Consider the following 6758-nt stretch of genomic DNA (forward strand, 5'->3'; position numbering starts at 1 on the left):
CTGCCAGCCAAACCTCTGCCAAGGTTCTTCATGTGATGAGTCATTACAAGACCAAATAAATAAAAAGAGATAGTTAAGAGCACTTGTTGCAAAAAAAAAAAAAAAGCACTTGTTGCTCTTGCATAGGACCCAGGTTTGATTCCCAGCACCCACATGGTGGCTCACAACTGTCTATAACTGCAGTCTCAGGGGATCTGACACCCTCTTTTGATCTCTGAGGGCACCTGGCACATACATACATGTAAGCAAACCCCTCACAGACATAAAATAATAGAATCAATGAATCTAAACATATTAAAAATAGAAACAGGTGAGACACAGCAAGCCCATCCTTCTACAACAGAAGTAATACTGGCTACTTCCTCCTCCAGGTTCCCTTAGCTTCCTGACAACGCTACAGTATTGGGGGTTTTCCTTTTACATTTTTGTTGTTGTTGTTTAATGTGTGTGCGTGTGCGTGTTGTGTAAGTACATGCACCACTGTGTGCATATGGAGGTCAGGGACAAATTGCTGAAGTTGGTTCTCTCCACTCTGTGGGTTCCAGGGATTGAACTCAGGTCCTCAGGGTTTACCTGTTGAGTCATCTTGATAGCCCCTTGAAGATGTTTTTAAGTTGTTTTTTTTTAAATGTGTATGTGTATCTTCCTGTATGTGTCTGCTGTATGTATGTCTGGTGCCCGGTGAGACAGAAGAGGGCATCAGATCCCCTGGAACTGCAGTTACAGTTGGTTGTGAACCACCATGGGGGTGCTGGGAACTGAACTGAAGTTCTCTGCAAGAACAGCCAGAGCTCTTAACCACTGAGCCATTAGATTTGTTTTGTTTAGTTTTGTTTTGCATGCAGGGTAGGGGTGGACAGATTCATTGTATATCTTATTTTAGCCTCAAATTCATGTAACTGAGTCTGGTCTTGAACTAATTTCCCTGCCTCCGCCTTCCAAGTACTGGAATTATAAGCATTATACCACCCTATTCCTGACTTATTTTAAATGTCCATGTCTCAAGCAAACAATACTGTCTTCAGATTCTGGCTTGAAAGCCACACGATGAACATTAAAGATCACAGAATGGGGTGGGTGTGGTGGTATACACCTGTCATTCCAGCACTTGAAAGGTAGAGGCAGGAGGGTCAGGAGTTCAAATTTATCCTTGGCAACATATTGATAACAAGTTAAAAGCCGACCTGGGATGCATAAAAGTGGTCTCAAAAATAAATGTGCATGCTTCATAGGGTTGCTGAGGAGAGCAAAGGAAACACTGAACACAAAGCATTCCTAACACAATGCATGGAAACAGTCAGCAACGAATAAGTGCTAGTTATTATTAGTATTCTGTGAACTGACACTTTTGCATGTCTATGATTCTCTGCGGACTATAGTTCTTGTCTTATCTGAAAGCATTTCAAGAGCCCAGATTAATCAGAGAAAGACAGATTGAATCATATTTAGTCATATTCTGTTAGGCTTATTTCATTGTATTCTAATTCTTTGAGAATTAAGACTTCATCTGCATCAGTCAGGGTTCTGCCAGGAGACAGATGGTATGCTCAAATTAGCATAATTAGGAGAAAATTTAACAAAAGGACTATCTACAAAGGTGTTGGCAGAATAGTAAAACCAAGAGGGAGGCAGTACAATAACTTAGGGCTGTTCCCATCCTCCGCCCAAAATGAGAGAAAGAACATTTACCACTTACGAAAAAGAACGTGAGGTGGGAAGAATTCCCATGAGGAGAGATCTAACATTTAGTTCAGGACAATAGGCAGCCTGAGGCACTCCTGCGACGAGAAAGACAAGAAGAAACAAGATGGCCACAGTTCGCTGCCAGTGATTCCATAGCTCAAACGTCCAGAAGCCCAAAGGGAAAGACTCAGTGGTGTACAGTCTCACTTCCTGGCATACAGGACAGGGTGGGAAGGGTCGGAAAGGGTAAGCAGAAAACTGATGATATGGATATGGTCAATCAAAATGTACCCAAACCAGAAGACTGCATTCCTCTGACCAATCAAGAGAGAACAGAGAACTATTTTGTATAAAGCTAAACCCAACTAATTTATCACTCACTACACAAGGAGCACTAGCTTCTGGGGCATCACCCCTTTGGAAATTCTGTAATAATCCAAAACTCAAGGCACCATGATGTAACTGGCTTGTGTATACTTATCATACCAACCAGATACACTTCTTTTTTCACCAATCATGTGTGATGTGTGTGTGTACACGTGTATGCATATGTGTCTCAGCATGTGTGTGGAGGTCAGAGGACAACCTTAGGTACTGGTCTTTGCCTTCTGTCTTGTTTGAGACAGGGACTCTATTATTCAACACTTTGTAAGCAAGGCTATCTGACCAGCAAGCTTCTGGGGGGTTCTCTTGTCTATGTCTCCCATTTCCCCATAAAACTGCAGGGGTTACAGACAGGTGTACTACTATGTCAGGCTTTAGGTGGGTTCTGGGGAACCTGACTCAGGTCCCCATGCTTATACAGCAAGGGCTCTCCACACTAAGCCATCCCCCAGCCTCAGAGACACTCGATGGCAGGAACTTTCTAGTATTCCTTGTCTTCATATTGTCTTCACTTCCCTTTTCTCATTGATAAGACCAAATATTTTCAATGTATTACTTTTTTCAATTTTATTTTATGTGTACGAGTATTTTGCCCACATGTATGTGCACCATGTACATGCAATTCTCTCAAAGGCCAAGAAAGGGCATCAGATGCCCTTGGGCTGATGTTAACAGCTGTTTGTGAACTGCCATGTGAGTGCTGGGACATGAACCCAGCTACTCTGGAAGAGAATGTATTACATTTAATAACTATACAATAAATGTCTGAAGAATGGTGATGTAGAAAGATTCCCAGCACCCACATCACGGTGTCTCAAAACCATCTATTAACTAGGGGATCTGATGCTCTGTTCTGGCCTCTGTGAGTACCAGGCATAAAAGTGGGGCACAGACATATATGCAAGCAAAACATTTACACACGTTAAAAGAAAAAAGTCTCAAGGAAAATTTGTTCCATTTAGGTAAATGACCAGAAACTGAGTGCTCTAGAAGAGCAGAAAAGCTTTTTGATAATAGATTAAACATGGAAAATCTGTCCCATCTCTGCAGTGTCATCTGTACCAAATACCCACGTCTAGCCACACTTGACAGTGATCAAACAGGGTGAGTATGCCTTGGACCTCCTACACAGAGATGTATCTGCAAGATCAAAAGAAGGCAACTTCCACCTGCACTCCTCAGTAGAGCAAGACCCAAGAGATGATACTAGTTGGCACTCCACTTTTTCCTAAGGTTGTTTCAGTGGGACCATCTTTACTGGTCAGCAAGAGGCAGAATAGGCTAAGAATCCGTTTCTTATTTTCCTACTTAGTATTTGGAGGGTGCCTAGCAAAGAGCTAAACTTCCACACAACACACAACACACACACACACACACACACACACACACACACACACACACACACACACACACACTCAGAGTGGGGAGGGCAGGGAGGTATTGATTGCAGGTGACTGTCCTATATCCACCTCCTGTCTCACTGTAGGAGTGCTGGGAATACTCATGCACATCACTGCATCTGGCTTTTTATATGAGCTCTGGGAACTGAACTCAGATCATCAGGCTTTACCCACTGAGCCTTCTCATCTATACAACACACACACACACACACACACACACACACACACACACACGAAAGGGGGGGCAACAGGGTAGAATGAGACAGATGAGGCAACACTGCTTTTTCCAATAGGGAGCAAAACTTCTAACCTGTCCAGCAACAAAAGATTAAAACTGTTGTCTCTACAGGATGGTATCAGTTAGAAGGACGGGAAAGAAACTTTTCCATTATTTGTTTAAATAAGAAAGGACGAAGTAGTAATTCATTTTGGCCAGAGTCAGCAGACTCCAATAGGGAACTCTGTATCCACCAGACCTGCACAACACATCTCAACATCTTTTCCCAAAACAAGCCAAGTGTAATGGTGTATGCCTTTAGTTCCAGTACCTAGCTGGCAAAAGCAGATCAGTCTTTGTGAGTTCAAAGCCAGCCTAGTTTACATAGTGATATGGTGATATTTTATTTGTGCTGAAATGTGGTGATATTTTCTTTGTATGTTAATTAATAAAGTTTGCCTGGAGATCAGAGGACACAGCCAGCCATAAACAAAAGTCAGGCAGTGGTAGCACACGCCCTTAATCCCCGATCACACGGCAAGCAGAGTCTCTGTGTGTTCAAGGACACACTAGGGAGCAGCCAAGCGTGGTGACACACGCCTTTAATCCCAGTACCAACCACAGAGACCTGGAGGTCTGTACAGACAGGCAGTGAGAAGGAAATGAGGTGGCTGGGCTAAGAGCCAATGAGAGGGCAGAACAGCAAGGCAATAAAGGTGTAGGTTAGACAGGAAGAAGCTCGTTCTCTTGGGAAGCTGCAGTGGTGTGATGAGCTAAGGTTAGCTGGCGGCTATCACTATTTCTCTGATCTCTACGGCTTTCACCCCTGTATTTGGCTCTGTGTTTCTTTTTTTTTTTTTTTTTTTTTTTTTTTTTTTTTTTGGTTTTTCGAGACAGGGTTTCTCTGTGCAGCTTTGCGCCTTTCCTGGGACTCACTTGGTAGCCCAGGCTGGCCTCGAACTCACAGAGATCCGCCTGGCTCTGCCTCCCGAGTGCTGGGATTAAAGGCGTGCGCCACCACCGCCCGGCGGCTCTGTGTTTCTTATTTATTAAGACTGTTTAGAAATTTGTCTACATAATGAGTTTTAAGGCCAGCCAAGACTACACAATGAGACCCTGTCTCAAAAAAGAAGAGGAGGAGGAAGATGAAGAAAAGATGGAGGAGGAGGAAACAAAATTTAGAATTTCATGACAATACCTCCAAACATCCAAAATGCAACAGAAAACACTCACTATATAAAAAGGCACGTAAATCTCAACTTTCATGAGAAAAGGAAATCAATGTCAACACTGAGATGACACAGATGCTAGAATTATCTGTTGACAATTTAAAAGCATACATATGAAAATGTTAACCATCAGCCGGGTGTGGTGGCACATGCCTTTAATCCCAACACTCGGGATGCAGAGGCAGGTGAATCTCTGTGTATTCAAAGCCAGAATGGTCTACAAAGTGAGTTCCAGGATAGGATCCAAAGCTACATAGAGAAACCCTGTATTGAAAAAAAATGTTAAAAATCAATTAAATGTATAAAAAATGAAAAAATTAGCCAGGCATGGCCTTGCACACCATTAATCCCAGCACTCAGGAGGCAGAGGCAGGTGGACTTCTGTGAGTTCAAGGTCAGCCTGGTCTACATAGTGAGTTCCAGGACAGCCAAAGATATATAGTGAGACCCTGTCTCAAAAAGAAAGAGAAAAAGAAAAAGAAAAGAAAACGAAAGAAAAATCTCAGCAGAGATAGAAGATATTAAAAAAGCCAAATAGAAATTTTACAATTAAAAATATGATAAGAATGTAAAACTCATTGTCTATAGAAGAATAAATCACTGAACTTGCAACAAATCAATATAAATTATCAAATCTGAATAAGAAGGGAGACTAAAAAAGAAACTACCATTAAATAAATAAATAAAATCCTGTCCTGTGAGACAACAAATAAAGGAAGTAACAGTCATACGATTGGCGTTCCAAAAGAAAAGAGGGGCCGGGGTAACAGCTTAGTTAACAAAGTGCTTCTACACAAGAGGACTTGATTTCAATCCCAGAACACACGTGAAAAAGACAGGTGTGATGGTGATCAGCCCCTGCAACCCCAAAGCCGAGGAGTCAGAGACGGGAGGTTCCATGGGGCTCACTGGCTAGCTAGCCTAGACTAATCAATGAGTTCTAGGCATAGTGAAAGACCTCCAGAAATAAGGTGGGTGGCAGCTGAGGAACACCTGAGATTGGCCTATACACTCCCATCCCATCCCATCCCATCCCATCCCATCCCATCCCATCCCATCCACATCCACATCCACATCCACATCCACATCCACATCCACATCCACATCCACATCCACATCCACATCCACATCCACTTCACATCAGGAAAAGGGAAAGGAGGACTAAATGGGGTGAAAGACTGTGGAGCTGAAAAGCATTTAAAAATGAATGACCAAAATGTTCCCATGTAAAAATGTTGATACAAGCAGACTGTGATAGTACATTGATGTTATCATGTAATAATCAGAACACTAAAACATCTCTCCAAGGGTTAGAAAGGTGGCTTAGCTGTGTGCTGCTTTTGCAGTCGAGTCTAGTTCCACTCCCAGCACCATGTTGGGTTGCTTACAACCACCTGTAACACCAGCTCCAGAGGATCTGACACCCTCTTCTGACTTTTTTGGGTACCTGGACTCATATGCACATTCTCTCTCCCCAACACCCCTGCCACCCCCCACAAACACACATACATCCACATAACTAAAAATAATATAAAATCTTTTTTTAAAAAACACATTTAAATCCTATAAATATAAAATCACAATAGAGTATTTTTCTTTTTGAGGCAGGGTCTCACTATTTTGCCCAGGCTGGCTTCAAAGTCACACTCCTTGATCACAACCTCCTGAGTAGGGAAGTGTCTTGGTTACTTTTCTATTGCTATGATGAAGACCATGTCCAAAGCAACTTGGAGAGGAAAGGGTTTATATCCACTCACACTTCCATATCACATCCCATCATTGGAGGAAGTCAGAGCAGGAACTCAAGGCACAAACCTGGAGGCAGGAGCTGAAGCTTGCTCCCCA

General features: G+C 42.6%; 1 protein-coding gene across 1 annotated transcript in view; it reads right to left on the reverse strand.

Moving 5' to 3' along the window:
- Positions 1–6758, reverse strand: part of Trmt2b (tRNA methyltransferase 2 homolog B) — a 122460-nt gene that overhangs the window by 30233 nt on the left and 85469 nt on the right.

Source organism: Peromyscus californicus, unplaced genomic scaffold (genome assembly GCF_007827085.1).
Source record: "Peromyscus californicus insignis strain IS unplaced genomic scaffold, ASM782708v3 Scaffold_10__1_contigs__length_136768540, whole genome shotgun sequence".
Classification (NCBI taxonomy): Eukaryota; Metazoa; Chordata; class Mammalia; order Rodentia; family Cricetidae; genus Peromyscus; species Peromyscus californicus.